Here is a 17,843-nt window from a genome sequence, read left to right as displayed (position 1 = left end):
GAATTACACATGGTTTACTATAATAGGTAATAGTTTATATTTCTTTATTATAGCCCATGTGTTCTCTTTCACAAGTTAAAATGTGTTTTATTTGTGTGTGTCATTTTTAGGTCAGTCTTGAAGCTTCCACTATAGCAGGGATGAGAAACTGAGCCATGATTCACATTTACTGTAGCCCAGTTCTGTCACCATTTAACAAAAACAAAATTGAAGTCATTTTGTACCTTTTGAATTTTGGAACAGACACTAAAAAAAAAAGAGTTTTGTTAAGAAACATAAATATGCTTCATCTGGTAACATCTGAATTAACTGGTTTAATCCAAGTTGTAAATTAAGATTTAATATGACTGAATTAACCCGACTGTATTAAGTTTATCTAACAAGCATAATTTCCAAGGGTTGAATCAAATATAGAACCTTTTTTTTCTTTTTTTTTCAGTGCAGTTGCATGACCTAAGATATACACTTTTTTCTTATACTAGCATATACATTTTTATCTAAACTCTTCATTTTGATAAAAAAATTCAATTATATATTTGACAGTAAGGAGAGTGAGAAGGCAAAGATGTTTTCAGAATGTTTAACTGTGATTATTGATTGTGATTACTTATTTTCTTTTTGAGGGTTTATGGATAATATTTACTGTGTGTACCTGTCACATTCATCAATACATAAATCTAATCCACTATTGCATTATGAAATGTATATAGCCTATAGAGGAGACTGGGGCTGGGTGTCACACAGGGAAGGGCTACATCTCATAAAAAATAAGTCAAAAGTCCAGAGTCAAAAGTCCAGTTACACATATATTTTTCCAGCAGTGAATTTCTAAGTTGGCTTCAAACACCTAATTCAAAAGATAATTTTGTGAATTTTAACTATAATTCATAAATCATATTTTTATTAGCTTTCTCAAGAAAAGGTATTTTTCATAAGCGTTATTGTTTTTATTGGGCAAGTTGTATTGTGTTTTAAATGTCACAAATTAACACAATTTATCAATAATAATGTTTGTTGGCAAAAACAGTGGATTACATTACACTTTCATTTTGTAAATTACCCATGCTTCATAATTGTTTTACTTGTTATATTTGCATGAAAAGGCTATAAATATTGCCTATATAATAAAAAAAGAAAAGAAAATGACTTTCAAAAATAAATGTACCCTTAGGAAAATATGTGGGAACTAGCCAGACTCCGCTATATCTGAAATGTAAATAGTGTTTATTTTGAAACAATGCAACTTTGTATTGCAAATACAATATTGGCAATATTTATAGCCTTTTCATACAAATATAAAAAGTAAAACAATTATGAAGCATGGGTAATGTACAAAATGAAAGTGTAATTGTTTGTACTTTTGAGAACTTTTTAACAGTTCACTATGCATTTCAATTTCATAATAAAATTCCATTATATTGAATTTAATTAGCTTTATTAATATAAAATAAAAACAATATAAAAGAAAATATACTAAAGGTTTTTAAAATTGTATTCTGTTAAAACTTGCAAAATTCAATTTGATGGAATTTTGTTATGAAATGTAAAATATTTTAGATTCAATGAAAATTACTCTCAAGCATTTGAGATAAAATGGGATGCCTTCATTACCTTGTCTAGATTAAATAAAAATTCTAAGAATTTATCTTTTTTAATCTAAATCAAGAGATTTTTATATTACATATCACTTTCACTTTTGCAGATGCCTTTTATCTTAAAGTGCAGCCTACTAATCATGTGAAACTGTTGCTAAATAAAGAATAATATAGTGTTGTCGAAAATATAGTTCTCCTTTTTCTTTTTATTTGATGTGAAATTTTCAACAGACATAACTTAATTAAAATGGGGATGCGGGGAGACCCATTCCATCCGCACTGAAAAAGGTAAAGCAGCTTAGTTGAAAATACTAAACCAGAACACTTCAAATCAATTTAATTCATTTATGTTTGAGATGAGAACATAATTATATTGTGTAAATTCCAAGTGATACTCAAAAACAGTCATCAAAAACTGATATGATCACATTGCTTTGAAATGTTAAAAGAGGTTACCATGTGGAGAAAAGTGAAACTAATGGTTAGATTGAAGTTGGTTACATTACTGCTGAGAAATCAGTGTGTGTATTGCTTTTTTTATGAAGCAAATACTGAGGGATCATCAGTTTAATGACTAATTGGGGATCTGTAAACTCTCAGAAACACCGTACTTGTCACACTGTACAAACATATATCTGTACATGCCACACAACTGCTCGTTCAGTCCCTTGTCATAACTAGACTGGACTACTGTAACGCTCTCATTGCAGGCCTTCCTGCAAGTGCTATTAGACCTCTCCAAATGATCCAAATGATCCAGAATGCAGCAGCAAGTCTGGTCTTTAATGAACCAGCACATGAGCACATTTGAGGACACATGTTACACCAATTTTTGTCTCTCTCCACTGGCTGCCGGTTCATGCACGTATTAAATTCAAGGCCCTGATGCTGGCATACAAAACAGTCACTGGGTCTGCTCCAGCATACCTAAAAACATTTATGCAGAGCTACGTTCCCACAAGAAGCCTGCGGTCGGCTAAGGAACGTCGCCTTGTCGTACCAAAAAAAAAGAGGCACCAAAACACTTTCCCGGACTTTCAGTTTCATCATACCACGGTGGTGGAATGACCTTCCCAACTCAATCCGGGAAGCTAACTCACTCTCTATCTTCAAAAAACGGCTAAAAACACATCTTTTCCAAAAGCATTAACCGGTCACAAAAAAAAAAAAAAAAAAAAAAGAATAATTATTTACATTTCTTGTTGCACTTAAATCTGTTTTGTATACTATTCTGATGGTAGTGAAACTTTGTAATATAGCACTTTTTGTACCACTGTCTCCCTAAGATGATTCGCTGATGTTTTTCCTCTTTTGTAAGTCGCTTTGGATAAAAGCGTCTGCCAAATGAATAAATGTAAATAAATGTAAATATATGGTAATGTATTTATTGCTAGCTAGCAATATGATACAAGGTTCAATAGAGTAATTAGAACAAATCGAATTTAAGCTATGTTAACTCAATTTATTTATGTTTTTGCTACACAAAGTTTTTGAGTAGAGCCTACATTATAATATCATAACAGAGAAACACATTTTCATTGTGGGGAACCAATGTCCAAAATTGAATTAAAAATGTTTTTTTCAGTGCATGTGGATTGGGGCTTTTCAAACTATAAATAATTTATATAATTATTTTCAAACAATAACACTTGTTTTGGGCTATTTTTTTTTAACCATCCTGCATGAAAATATCTTGAATGTTAATTCCCTGACCCTTTGGTGCATCTTTTGACTTGTAGTCAAAATCTGATTCCTGATATTTTTCAAGTCCTAGTTAATGATGTGATCAATAACGCATATGAAATGTATCAGAATGTGAAAGATGTTATGAACATGAATTTTGAAGCCACCATATATTTTCTAAGTATGCAATTCGATACAGCTTCAAAATTCTCGTTTTACGTATGACAATTTGTAATTTATGTTAATGACAGACTTTAATTTACTCATAATGGGGTTTTTACTAAGTTGAAAAACCCAATTATAAAAACCCAATTCTCTCCTGGGTTTTTGGACTACAACCTCAACAGCTCTATTCAATTTATGTTCCAGAGAAACAAACTTGCAGCCATTTTGAAAATTTGTCTTTGAACTTCCGGTCTAGCATTCAGATCTATATAGATATCAATGGTGTTGATGTCAAAGTGTAATTAGTTAGCAACATGAATTTTGTTGTTGAGGTAGTTGTAGAGTTTCCAAAAGTTATCATGATTATTTTAAATTGTTCAGGGGATGTCATAACAACTGGAAGCAGAGGGAGGAGATTTTAAAACAAGAGTACTTAATTTATACATCCACAAGATCCAACCTTCATGCTGTGGTTGTACTGGTATACCTCTGTTCTCATGAAAATCCAAGAGACAGCATAAAGTTATTAAAAATATCTCTGTACGACACCTCTGGCCAGGTACGGAGTGGAACCATTTTCAGCCCTGGAGTTTCATGCCTTGGAATGGCACTTACTACACTCACTGCTAAGCTTGTAGGCTCCCCAATGTAGAAGGGTTCTGCTTATGACTCAATGGACTACTTTGCACAACTGCTTCCGTGTTCTATGTAGTCTGGCTCAGGAGTTTCCAGTTACAGCATTCAGCAAGCCTACCTGCAAAGATTTATTCATGGGAAGGATGATTATTATTATTATTATTATTATTATTAGGGCTGTCAGTTGATTAAATCAATAATTCATGTTTTTGGCAATAACATGTCAGCACAAATGTATAATTTACTGAAATTTTCCTCTAAATATATTTTTTCCTTTCTAAATGTAGCAACACTCCTGAATAATGCTGATATCTCATACCAGATGAGCTTTAATGATAAATTCCACCATACAACAATTATAAATTACTTTTCTTTGGTTCAATGTCCCAGATGGATTTATTTATAAATACATAAGCCATTATCTTACTCTGAGCAGGCTTTAAATATCACTTAGAACAGAATGAAGCAGTATTATTATAAAATTAAATAAATAAATATGTGTGCTAAAATATATTTAATGACACTACATATATTTAGTCTATTTCAATGTTATAACTCATGATCTTTGGCAGCTCTTTCTACTTAAGCTATGTTAAATTTACATTTCAATGTATATTGATATACTTATCAATGAAACAGTGAAAAAAAAAAATAAAGATAAAAACATACAGTACATTTTTCTCCCCTTTTGGAATATCCAATTCCGTTTTTCCCAGGAGTATCCCATATTTCACACCCATCTCCCGCCCACCTCCCGTTTCTCCAGGGAAACTCCAGTAATTGGTATGGCCCAAACCTTGTTATATGAATAATCACATCAATATATTATTCTAAAGTTGTCCAGTTGCCAGATCTTGTATGAAACATCCTACTCACACAATCAACACATCATACAAAATTCAACCCATATGTGACCTCAACCTGGCAACCTAAAACCAATTTGCGCTGTTGTTATTTGCGCAGGTAGTAGACGTGGGAAGTTGAATCAAGCATCACTAGTAGATGGGAGGAGAAGACTAATGTGGTGCTTCAGCCAAAAAAAACTAAATATACATGTAAATTTAACAACAGCTGGACAGAATAATTTAATTTCAAAGCCATATTGACAATGTCCATGCCATCCAGCAATCCAGAATTGGCGTGTAGAATTTGCATGCCACTCCCCCCTCAGTAAAATCGAGACGTGAAAGTTTGCATCCTTCAGGTCTTCAGGAGAGGCAGGGGATGTCCCTCTCCTGAGGGGGGGCTTAACGGAGCCGCTTGGGTTTGTGTTGCCACAGCGGGATGCCCTCGGCGAACAGACAGGGTGCGCACTCTTGAGCCGTGACAGGGCAAGATGTGCTGGATGGCCTCCGTCTGTTGTTTCACCGCTGAGAACTGGGCAAAGTCCTTGACGTGTTGCCGATGAGGCCGACTTGGGAGATGGGCGTGTTAAGGAACCATGCCTTATTTGCATCCCTTATCTCGACCAGGTTCAGCCACAGGTGGCACTCCTGGCCCACGAGCATGGACATCGTCTGCCCGAGTACATGCACTGTGACCTTAGTCGCAAGGAGGGCGAGGTCGGTCACCGAGCACAGCTCTTGAAGCACACTGGGATCAGAACTACCCTCGTGCAGCTCTTTCAAAGCCTTGGACTGATGGACCTGTAAGAGGGCCATGGCATGCAGTGCGGAGGTGGCCAACACTCGCTGCTCAGAAAGGAAGAAGCCATTGCTCCAAAACCACCATAAAAAAGCCAGACTACAGTTTGCAAGTGCACATGGTGTCAAAGATCTTACTTTTTGGAGAAATATTCTCTGTTCTGATGAAACAAAAATTTAACTTTTTGGCCATAATGACCATCGTTATGTTTGGAGGAAAAGCGTGAGGCTTGCAAGCCGAAGAACACCATCCCAGCCGTGAAGCATGTGGGTGGCAGCATCATGTTGTGGGGGAGCTTTGCTGCAGGAGGGACTGCTGCACTTCACAAAAAGATGGTATCATGAGGAATGAAAATGATGTGGATATACTGAAACAAGACATCAGCCATGAAGTTAAAGCTCTGTCGCAAATGGGTCTTCAAAATGGACAATCACTCCAAGCATACCTACAAAGTTGTGGCAAAATGGCTTAAGGACATCAAAGTCAAGATATTAGAGTGGCCATCACAAAGCCCTGAGCTCAGTCTGATAGAAAATTTGTGGGCAGAACTGAAAAAGTATGTGCGAGCAAGGAGGCCAACAAACCTGACTCAGTTACACCACTTCTGTCTGGAGGAATGGGCCAAAATTCCAGCAAATTATTGTGAGATACGCTCATATATATTTTACTAAGAATAACAAGTGAGGCCAAGTATTTTAAAAGTTAATAAGTGATGTTGTTTCTGTGACAGCCCCAGAGCTCTGACTGTCGGTGTATACTGTAGGTCAGTGTCAGAATTCACTCATTCATTTCGTTCACTTACTGCTGAGATATAGTGTACTCACTGCAATTCACTAAATAGGAAATAATGAATAAGAGAACAAATTCGGACACAGCCACTCTCTTTGCCACACGATCGTCTTGCGCCCACACATCTCTCACTCACGCGCCCGAGCTTTGCACGCACAGAAATGTTGTCTGTTTGTGCTCCAGTTGTCAATCACATGAATGGCAGAGCAAAAGCCATTTTCACTTAACTTGGATGTTTACATGGATTTATAAATTGAATCAGCCCTAATTAGCTACGATAGTTTTCGAGTAAATGAGTAAATACTGCTCATGACATTCAGGATGCGTGTCAAAGCACACCGATATATTGCTGCACTGATTTAAAAATGTACACTTAAAAACTGATGTCATAAGATCCCAGTTACAGAATCACCCTAAAAATGACCATCGGATTACACAGAAAAGCCCTCGTTAGCATTAGAGCCACAACTTACCTTGAAGTGCTGCCTTAAATTGAAGCTGAGATTTTAATCTTGAAATATCAGCTTGTCTTGGTGTTAAATGGAGGCATTGCATGACAAAACTATTTTGTTTATCACTGTGTGGAGCGAAGAAAGTGTTTCAATTTGAAGAGCTTGATGCTGCAGCAGTGATAGACTTGGCTTGAGTGACAGTCTGTGACATCATACACACAGCTGTGAAGTCCCATTCAATAATCTCTCAATAAATTACACATTAACTAAAAATAAAGCCAGTAATGTAATGAGAGGAAAGCTGCCCATTGTAAAGAAGTACACATTTTTCATTAGAAATGTATTTGAGTGAGAGTAGGAGGTACCCACTTTTAGACCTACTCTAAAAGTAATTTTTCCCCCACAAAAGTTACTCAAGTAAATGCAATGGAGTAAATGTAGTGCGTTACTACAAACATCTGCTTCTAAACAGCTGACAACTGTTAGGAATCTGAATATGATATTAAACCTGAATGTTCTGCTTCAACTTCAACACAAATTGACAGGCAGAATATACATTCAAGTCTTCTAATTGGCTGATCAAATAATGTGTCCGCAGCCATATATATGTGTAGAATGTAGGAGTTAGTGTGTGTGCAAGTGAAAATGGAGATTTATTGGAAAAAAGGACTTAAATAGGACGTTGATCTGTTTCTCACCCACACCTAATATATAACTTCTACAGACATGGATTTAACCACTGGAGTCATATGGATTATTTTCATGCTGACTTAAATATTGATCTGTTTCTCACCCACACCTAATATATACCTTCTATAAACATGGTTTAATCACAGGAGTCATATGGATTACTTCCATGCTGTCTTTATGCCCTTTTTGGAGCTTGAAAGGTCTGGTCACCATTTACTTGCATTGTATGAACCTACAGAGCTGAAATATTCTTCAAAAATGTCATATGCTGGTCTGCATATGAAATAAAGTCATAAACATATGAAATGGCATGAGGGAGAGTAAATGATGAGAGATTTTCCTTTTTTGGGTGAACTATCAAAATAGCCAGGATTTGTCCTGTACATTTGCAAATTCTCAATCATGTCAAAAAAAAAAAAAAAAATGCAAATCTTCTGGTTAAAGGGGCCATAGGCCTAGCCCTCTTAACCCGCACATTCACAAATGCATGATGCAATCCTTTGTGACTCCAGGACATCCGCATTTTGAATCACATAGACGTCTGGCTGATCCTAGCGCAGTTCCAGCAACTGGCAGTTCAGCACAGGGATACCATCTTAGCTCATCTAGTTTCTCTGGGGTTGGGGCTCAACGCCATGAAAAGCGTCCTCTCTCCCACTCAGAACACTGTCCATTGGGTATGAGGTTCAATCACTATGCGGGCACAACTGTCTCCCGCTAGAATCGAGTCCATTCAGTATACGCTGAGCAAAGTCAGGCTAGGTCAAGGTTCTACTAGGTACTTTTTGTTGTGGCTCAAAGCCAGGGGATTTCTTCCAAGGGCAAAACCCCCTAGGCTAATAAGGGTTACGCACCTTGGGCTTCATTCCCTTTCTATGTGGTTCAGACCCCGGTTTTCTACCTTGGGTCCCACTCTAGGTGCGTCTTGTTGTCGCAGGCTGCTAACGACAGACGCCTCCCTGACGGGCTGGGTAGCGGTATTAAGTGGTCGCCCAGCTTCAGGGGATAGGAGGGTCATCAGCTCGGTTGTCACAGTCACTGTCTCGAGTTGATGGCTGTATTTCTGGCCCTGAAATACTTCCTCCTGAGGCTGCCATGTCTTGGTGCAGTTGGGCAATACAACGGTAGCCTCTTATATAAACCATCAGGGAGATGCACGTTCTTGTGAGCTGTATTTCTGATGCGTCGGATTCTCCTTGGGGCCCAGGGCAGCTCCTGTCACTCAGGACAGTTTATATCCTTGGATGCCCATATGTGGGAGCAGATTTACTGTCCAGACAGAAAATACCAACGGGGGAGTGAAAACTCGCCAGCAAGGGTCTTGCTTTTTTGTGATAGCACCGCGCTGGCCGGACAGGATTTGGTTCTCGGACCTAATTTCTTTCCTCAACGGCTCGCCTTGGCGATTCCGAACAGGAATGATCTTCTATCTCAGGCACAGGGGACAGTATTTCATCCCTACCCAGAATTGTGGAATCTTTCATGCTTGACCCCTAAGGGTATCAACTGAGGGACACAAGGCTTTCTCCTGAGCTTATCGAGACCATTTTGAATGCGGGCTTCTTCCACTTGGAACAAGTTTGGGTGAGATCGTATAGGGCAGAAGAGGACCTCTTCGCCTCTATGAAGAGCGCAATGTCTCCTCTACTGCTCCCCGAGTCACCCAGCCCCCTTGGGTCTGGACGGTAAGACACATACATGACCCAGAATGCGTTTGTATGCGTTTCTTTCCTTGGTTTCTCTGCTCCCGGGAGTCTTGGCCAATGTTCACCAGCAAGGGTCTAGCCTTCTACTAATGGCGCTGCGCTGGCCAAACAGGATATGGTTCTCCTCGATGGTTCGCCTTGGGCGATTCCGAACAGGGAGGACCTTTTTTCTCAGGCTCAGGGGACATATTCATCCCCGGCCTGAATTGTGAAACCTTTCATGCTTGGCCCCTGTAGGGTACCAGGCTTTCTCCTGAGGTTATCGAGGCCATTTCAAGTGCTAGGGCTCCCTCTACTTGGAACTGATCTTGGTAGATTTTACAGGGCAGAAGAGGACCTCTTCGCCTCTGTTGATAGCGCAATGTCTCCTCTACTTCTCCCTGAGTCACCCAGTCCCCCCCCAGGGGGGCTGATCGTGGTGGCGCATACATGGCACAAATGCACCTGCATGCGTTTCCTTCTAATAAGTTCATATTACAGAACCGCTAACTGCCAGTTTGCTTCAGTTCTGGATTTTCTGTAGAAAGAACTGTCAGCGGGCACTTACCTCGCCACTGACAGGTTCTATGTGGCCTCCACTTCGGTTTGCCATGCCTTGGTGGGTGGGATACCCTCTAAGAGGCATCCTTGCTAGGACCTCTTTGTAGGGTAAGCGTTTAGTAGACCTCTGACTCTCAAGATGGTTTTTCTTATGGAAATTACGTCTTTAAGGCCTGTTTTGAGCTGCCCCATGTATGACCAAAAGCATTCTTTGCACCCTCACCCTGACTACCTGCCCAAGGTGCCTTTTGCGACTCTTGGCCAGTTATTCTCTAAGCCTTCTGCTCCCTGCCATTTGTAACACCGGAGCAGCAAAGACTTCTCAGACTTTGTCCAGTCTGTACTCTTCAGACTTATGTCCACCGCATTTGCTAGTGGCGGAAAGTCAGGGCAGCAATTCTTCACTTGGAAGCCGTGACCGGGTTGTCACTTTGGGTGAGGGACATTACTGCCTGGGCCTACGAGGCGCGTGGTCAAGCTTCGCAAGTAGGTTTTAGGGCGCACTCTACCAGAGGGTATGAAGCCTTGGCTAGAGTTCTCCCTCTGCAGCAAGTTTTTGGTGCAGCAGGTTGGTCCTCTCCGCACACATTCATTAGAATTTTATAGTTTGGATGTTCTTGCCACTCCGGGCTCTTATGCCCTTGAGTCGACATCTCAAGCTCATGTCTGAGACCTCTCGCGTTCTTGTGAGCACACTTCACAAACGTAGGGGCCCGGACAGCCCCAGTGCGGTGGCGTGGGTATTGCGTTCCCAAAAGCGTTTAGCAAAAGCGCAGCATCATAGTGAAGCTTTTTGTAAAGGGAACGTCCCGGGTTACATGTGTAACCCTTGTTCCCTGAAAAAAGCGGAACGAGATGCTGCGCTTCTTTGCCGCACTGGGACGTCCCAGGACTGCTCTTCAGACGAAATATCTGTACCAGGGGCTATAAATAAATGTGCCACAGGTGCATCGTCAGGTCTTTTGTCTTCAGACCATTCTGTGTGTGTTGTGCTTCTCAAAACTTTCTACTTTCCTCTAATAGGAGTTAGATTTGTTAAGCAGGGTGCAGAAAACCTTTCTTTCTTCCTTAACATGAGCAATAAGCAAGACAAACAGTGTGTGTTTCCGTGTTTACTTCATATGGCTAAAGCGGACATACACTTGCGTTGGAGTGGGGCGGGTGCGAGCATTGCGAGCTGTTTCCAGTGAAAATGCTTTGCACACGTCTCGCTTACTTCTGAGAGCCAGCGCCCAACCTTCCATCGTGGGGCTCGTATGGATCTGGCTGAGGAGCGAGAGACGGGTCCGTCCCTATCGCTCGCTCGCTCTCTCCAGATCCAACCGGTCCTTCTTGAAGTGCACCCCGGCGCCTCTTCGGATCATGAGGGGGACGTTGAATCACTTGAGTCCACGGACTTTGAGCTACCTACCTCTGACCTGTTGAAGGACCTGAGTGCGGGTAGTATGGTCGACAAAGAGGCTTTTTCAGAGCTTCATTGAGCCTCTCATTGCGACCAAACAGACGGCTCGTGCCATTGGCCGGTCGATTGCTGCTTTGGTCAGCACAGAGAGACATTTATGGTTGAACCTTTACGACAAAGTGTTCCTTCTTGATGCCCAGGTTTCTCCTTCTGGCCTGTTCGGTGACTCGATGAACACAGTCATCACCAGGTTTCAGGAGGCAAAGAGTCAAGAGGAAGCCTTCGGGCAATTCCTTCCTCGCCGCACTCAGGGGGAGGGGCCGCTGGCCACCCAGCCCCGCCCCAGTCCTTCCAGAAGGGAGGAACAAAGTGTGGCGGATCGTGCTCTCCCTCTTAAGGACTGGGGACCAGCTCGTCACCCTCAGCAGCCTCCAAAGTAAGACCTCAGGACCATTATCTCCAGAAAGAGAAAGTCCTGACGGTCTTGCACCCAGCCTTGTGGGGGTAGCCCCCCTCGGGACAGGGCGCGTGAAACATCCACCTGCACCTTCCCGATACCCCCACGAAACCTCTGAAATGTTGGGTGTTCCGTTGCTTCCTGCCATAGTCAAGGACGCGGAACACTCGACATCCCCTCAACAGGAAGTGTCAAAATTGATACCTGCAAGCATTCTCTGTCAGTGACACTTGCCTGGACACTTGTCTTCTTTGTAAAATATATGTTTTAATCTCTACAAATTTGTCATTACACTCAAGGTCATTGTCAGACTGACAGTTGTTAGAATTATATTTAGCCTACATAATGGTTTTACAACTGGTTGAAATTTTTAACTGACAACATATACAGATAAATTGCGTCAAGTCTTGCAAACAAAAGTGCAGGCCATTTTACATTGAGAAGCTTCTTCATTTGTAATTTCCTTATTTTTTGCTTATGTAATTATGGTGCACCAATATTGCCTCGTGGTCTACTCCATATCAACAATCAGAGGTTTCTCAGATTACCAAAAATACGCAGATCTCTAAAGCTGGAAAGGCATGCTCTTTGTACTGAAGGTATTTTGAGCCCATAATATTTTAGTACAAATTGTTATTGACAGTAAGCATTGATGTAAAGAATATTTATTTGTATATATTTATGTTTCTCCAGAGGAATCTGAAAAGGTGGCTTTGGGACCTAAAACAACAAACATTGTTGCTGGCATGATGGTTATTGGTTCACTTATTGCTGGTCTCCTTCTTGTCCTGTTGATCTGCAGAAGAAGATGTCATTAACATGAGTATACTGTATCTTAAAATTTGCTGTAACTTCTGTGCATGGGTAGTTTACATATAACATATCCATTCACTTTTTTATTTGATATCAAGATTTTAGGTTAAAATGTAGGAGATTTTTTTTTATTTTTTTTTATAATATGTCCTGTAACTGGTCACCATTTTCTTTTGTCCTTTTGAAAATCAAGACATGAAAACTATGCATGTACTAAACCTTTTAACAAAGACAAATTGTTCAAGCAAGCACACTTGGCTGCTAAATCCTCTCTTGGTACTGATTTTGATTCTAAAGGAATTTAATCAACTCTAGTTAATTAAAACCACTGTCACCATTTTAGTGGCTTAAACAAATGTAGGAATGATTTCTGAGAAACAACAGGCTTTTTACATTTTTCTCCAACGATGTAACCAATTCTGAAGAGATTGGAATTGTTGCTGCTTGGAATAGTTTTGTGGGAAATTGTTTAACTTTAGGGATCAGGTTTTTTTTTTTTTTTACCTCCCACTTTTCCGGCCAGATGTTAACTTTAAATTACAGAGAGAGATACAGATAGATTTAGACATACTGTAGACTGTAAGATAACAATACATGTATTTGTTCTTAAATTAACAAGCAATCTATAATTATTATTATTTTGTTATTTATTTATTTATTTATTTAGTGTTTTAAGTAGGTTATCACTCAGCACATACTGTTGAAACTGATAAGGAACATGGCACTATTTAGAATCAGGTAACATTTATGTTAAAGGGATATTGTTTCACCCAAAAATGAAAATTTCACCCAGATGTGTATGACTTTCTTTCTTCTTTGTACCTTTGAAGCTCCAAAAACCACATTAAGAAAAGTAATCCATATGACTCCAGTGGTTAAATCCACATCTTCAAAAGTGATATGATAGGTGTGGGTGAGAAATAGAACAACTCTAAATTTCCACTTTCACTTTCAGATGTGAAAGTGAATCTAAACAGGCACCACATATGACTTTCAGATGTAAAAGTGAAAGTGGAGATTTAGAGTTTAAAAAGGATATACATTTCACCATTGTGTCACTTCTAAAAACTTGTATTTCACCAGTGAAATGATTTATTTTATGATTACTTTGGAACTACAATAGTTTGGTCACTGTTCACTTGCATTGAAATGAACTGGGATATTCTTCTAAAAAAAAAAATTGTGTTTAGCTGAAGAAGGAGAGTCATACACATCTGGGATGGCATGAGGGTGAGTAAATGATGAGAGAATGTTCATTTTTGGGTGAACGATCCCTTTAAAGCATATAAACTGGTACAGTAATATTTATTTAAGATGTTCAGATACATGACTGAAATTTTAATTATATACTTTGTATATAAGTTATTTACTTATATAATATGTTTTGTATTATTTATGTTTCCATCTCAGTCTTGAAGCTCTCTACAAACTCTACAAACTCAGCAACTAGGGGCAGAGAGAGCTCGGCCTGGGCGGAGGTGCCAGATTATGCCCCATCCCTGAGAAAGAAGGTACTTCCTCAGAGGAATCTGCCAGGGAGTTGCTGTCACGAGGAGCGTGAGGTCCAAGAACCAAGTCTGGGTGGGCCAGTATGGGGCCACAATGGTGACTTGTTCCTCGTCCTCCCTGACCTTGCACAGGGTCTGTGCAAGAAGGCTCACTGGGGGAAATCCGTATTTGCGCAGCCTCCGGGGCCAGCTGTGTGCCAGCACATCTGTCCCGAGGGGGGCTTCCGTCGTATATCCAACAGCATATGCTTCTGTAGAGGTGAATGGAACAGCAGTAGTATTCAGCTCGCTGATAATCTTTAAAAAGACGCGTATCAACTTTCAACGTCAATGTGTGTGCTCTTTTAAGAAATATATTCTTTCAGCTGAAAATATACTCTTTAGTAGCGCAGTCGAAGTGCCCAGGGGTGAATCTGCAGATGGCGTGCAGAAGGAGAGAAAGCCTCTGGAATGCACTGTATATTCAACAGCATATGCTTCTGTAGAGGTGAATGGAACAGCAGTAGTATTCAACTCGCTGATAGTACAACCGCTAGGCTCCGAAGAAAAAATCTGAATGAATCCTGAAATCCAGCTCCATTTTGTACCTGTATGTCTGGGGGAGTGGCATGCAAATTCCACTCGTCAATTTTCATTGGCCTTTTCTCAAAGATCCGAGGTGATCGGGGCTCAAGATTGACCCCTAGTGTCACTACATCGAAACAACTTCGAGTGAGTGACAGAAGGGGAACTTGCGATTTTGTGTCCGTGAGATCTATGTAATTATTCAGTCGGCATATGATTCTGAGTGACAATTGGTATGATTCTGAGTGACAATCAGGACCCGAAAGGATAATGAAAGTTTAGTATGATTTAGAGTAATCAGTAACTTAAAACGTTTAAATTAAAAGAATGATCAGAAATCAATTAGAGCTTAAATCCAAATTAGAGGTTCAAATTAAATTGGAGTCAGATTAATATAAAATTGGAGTAAATTGATAAAGTGCTTATTAATAATAAGTGTTTTTGCTTCAGCACTCAGAAAAGACAGAACAACGCAGAAACCTTCAGCCATTTGATTGGAACCTGACATTGGACTAATAGTTTGGCCCTATTTACACTGTCCACCAGCATTTTGTGATTGTTTTGCCAATAATGACTGTAAAATAAAAATAATAATATTTAGTATGCGAGGACTGTTTAGATGAACCTTTTCATAAAGTCTAGTCTAGTTTTGTTTTGCCTCTGGCCTTTTGTTAGATTGTGAAATGACCCAAAAGTCTGGTTGTCATGAGTGTTCTGTGTACATGGTGTACCCGTAGGTTTGAGGGAGAGTCCCCCAGCTACTGGGGGATGTGTCAGGAAGCGCATCTGGCATAAAACCTGTGCCAAGTCAAATATGTGGATCATCTGCTGTGGCCACCCCTAATGAGAGCAGCCAAAAGAAGAAGATTGTTGCTGCTAAGTGCTAACTACAGATACATAATTGTGCACTATAAGAAATAGTTTCCCCTAAAAATGTAAATTAATTTAAAATACATTTACTCATGCCATTCCATGGCCCCCCCACTATATATGATAAAAACATTTTTATGCATTTATACTGATTGGTTATGTAAAATGTCATGGAAAAACAATGTCTCGAAAAGAGTGGCAGCGCTCTTGTGGGAATCATGGCACTTTTGTGCTAGTAGAACTACATGATGCAAGTTCTGAACTGGGCCTTATACAGACTTCCGTTAAAGATGCAGAAACACATTTTGACGTGCGTCCGGCATCATGATTGGTGCATGGCGGTAGACCTTAAGGATGCGTACTTTCATGTCTCGGTTCTACCTCGACGCAGACCCTTCCTACAGTTTGCTTTCGACGGCCAGGTGTATTAGAACAAGGTCCTCCCCTTCGGCCTCTCCCTGTCCCCTCGCATCTTCACGGAAGTCACAGAGGCAGCTCTTGCCCCATTAAGGGAAGTGGGCATCCGCATACTCAACTACCTCGATTACTGGCTGATTCTAGCACACTCTCGAGAGTTGCTGTGCGTGCACAGGGATTTAGTGCTCAGACACCTCAGCCGTCTAGGGCTTCGGGTCAACTGGGAAAAGAGCAAGCTCTCCCCTGTTCAGAGCATCTCTTTTCTCGGCATGGAGTTAGACTCGGTCTCAATGATAGTTTCCATGCGATTGCTGTGTTTGTAGAGTTCCACCCCCCTTTGAGGTGGCACCTACCACAGCGCCTCTTCTATGTGAGTCTGCTGAGCCCATGTGTTGTATTGCCACATGCTGACCTCCCCTTTTGGGCAGGATGTTTTTCCCCCTGAAAGAATAGGAAAGGAAAAGAACACCTTCCCCGGTATGTATGATAGCGTTAGATGGCCCCAGCCAAATCTAATACTTTGGGGAGAGAACAACATAGAGAGAAAATGCGAGTAGCGCGGCCTGCTCCCATGCTCCTTTCGTCACCTTACGGGAACTACATGACGTCTTTTGGGACATTGGGGGAGATTACATGCAGACTGATGCTCCTGCTATTACACACGCAGCAGCTTGCTTGCACCTGCATCAGCAGTTCACGTAACACGGTTAAGCTGTTGTGGCATTTTTCTATAGGGACCCCTATTGTCACTACTTTGACACAACTTCAAGTGAGTGACAGAAGGGGAATGTCATGGTTACTGTCGTAACCTCTATTCCCTGATGGAGGGAACAAGATGTTGTGTCCCTCTTGCCACAAAACTGTACTAGCTGCTGAAATGGCCATACCTTGTCTCCTCAGCACAAAACCTGATTGGAGTAGGCATTCCAGCTCCTTTTATACCCATATGTCCGGGGGAGTGGCATGCTAATTCTCATTGGCCTTTTCTCAAAGAATGGGAGGAGTTCGGGGCTCAAGAGCGACCCCTAGTGTTACAACATTGACACAACGTCTTGTTCCCTCCATCAGTCCAAGCCCACGCTCACGGCAGCCCGGGAAAGCATGTCGGCCATCTGCGTGTCCGCCTTGAGATTGGGCGGGCTGGCCCGAAGTCAGCAGCCCAGTAGAGTCTTCCTCGTCAGACGCCTGGACGCTCTTCGATGCAGCGGTGATGTCATCATCCAAGCCCGGGGTCTCGAGAGAGAATGCCGGCTGGCCGTGCGACGAGTCGCACTCTTCCCGAACCCGGACGGAAGCACAGGATCGTGTTGGGGGGCGGGTGGTTTGTGGGGATTTACCCGGCGAAACAGAGCCCGTCGTTATCCCAACATCGCCTTCATCACCAGCCTGGTCGTCCTCAATCCCATGGGAAGAAGGAGCGACACGGGGGCGGCTGAAGTGGCATTCACCTTTAGGAAGGAGAGCCACGACCACAACATTGCCATGGTCATGTCCTCGCAGTGAGAACATGAACCATCCACGAACGGCGCCTCAGTGTGATCGCTACCCAGGCACACGAGGCAGCATCTGTGGCCGTCGTTCTTGGAGAGAAATCGCCCGCATCCAGGAACAACACGGGGCGGAAAAAGACTTGAAAATCTTGAAAAAGACGCATCCTGAAAAGGACGTTCAACGCCGCTGTGTATTGCTCTTTTTGTGAGTGGAAACTCAAACTCTTTTAGAGAAAATATAACTATTTTAGGAGGAGAAACACTCTTTTAAACAGTAAGAAATGCTGTCGAAGTGCCCAGGGGTGTGAACTGCACAGCGCGCAGAGAGAGAAACGCCAGATGGAAATGCGCCTTGCGGATCCAACAGCCACACTTCTCGCTGGTAGAGGTAAGTGGAACAGTAGTGAGATTCAGCTACTTGC

General features: G+C 41.3%; 1 protein-coding gene and 1 pseudogene across 7 annotated transcripts in view; one reads left to right on the top strand and one right to left on the bottom strand.

Moving 5' to 3' along the window:
• The window catches only part of LOC127646988 (trinucleotide repeat-containing gene 6C protein-like), a 551,486-nt pseudogene that overhangs the window by 131,795 nt on the left and 401,848 nt on the right, over positions 1–17,843 (bottom strand).
• Positions 1–17,843, top strand: part of zgc:174863 (uncharacterized protein LOC100136852 homolog) — a 50,776-nt gene that overhangs the window by 18,070 nt on the left and 14,863 nt on the right. For 5 of the 7 annotated variants that reach the window (XM_052131021.1, XM_052131019.1, XM_052131017.1 and 2 more), the window contains one exon: positions 111–2,964. The exons of the other annotated variants lie outside the window; for them this stretch is intronic. The gene's annotated coding sequence lies outside the window, so the exon portion shown is untranslated. Of the gene's footprint in view, positions 1–110; positions 2,965–17,843 lie in introns of those variants that run through there. 7 annotated transcript variants of the gene reach the window in all.

The sequence above is a fragment of the Xyrauchen texanus genome, chromosome 7 (genome assembly GCF_025860055.1).
Source record: "Xyrauchen texanus isolate HMW12.3.18 chromosome 7, RBS_HiC_50CHRs, whole genome shotgun sequence".
NCBI classification, from domain to species: domain Eukaryota; kingdom Metazoa; phylum Chordata; class Actinopteri; order Cypriniformes; family Catostomidae; genus Xyrauchen; species Xyrauchen texanus.
This window is presented reverse-complemented; position numbering and strand designations above follow the sequence as displayed.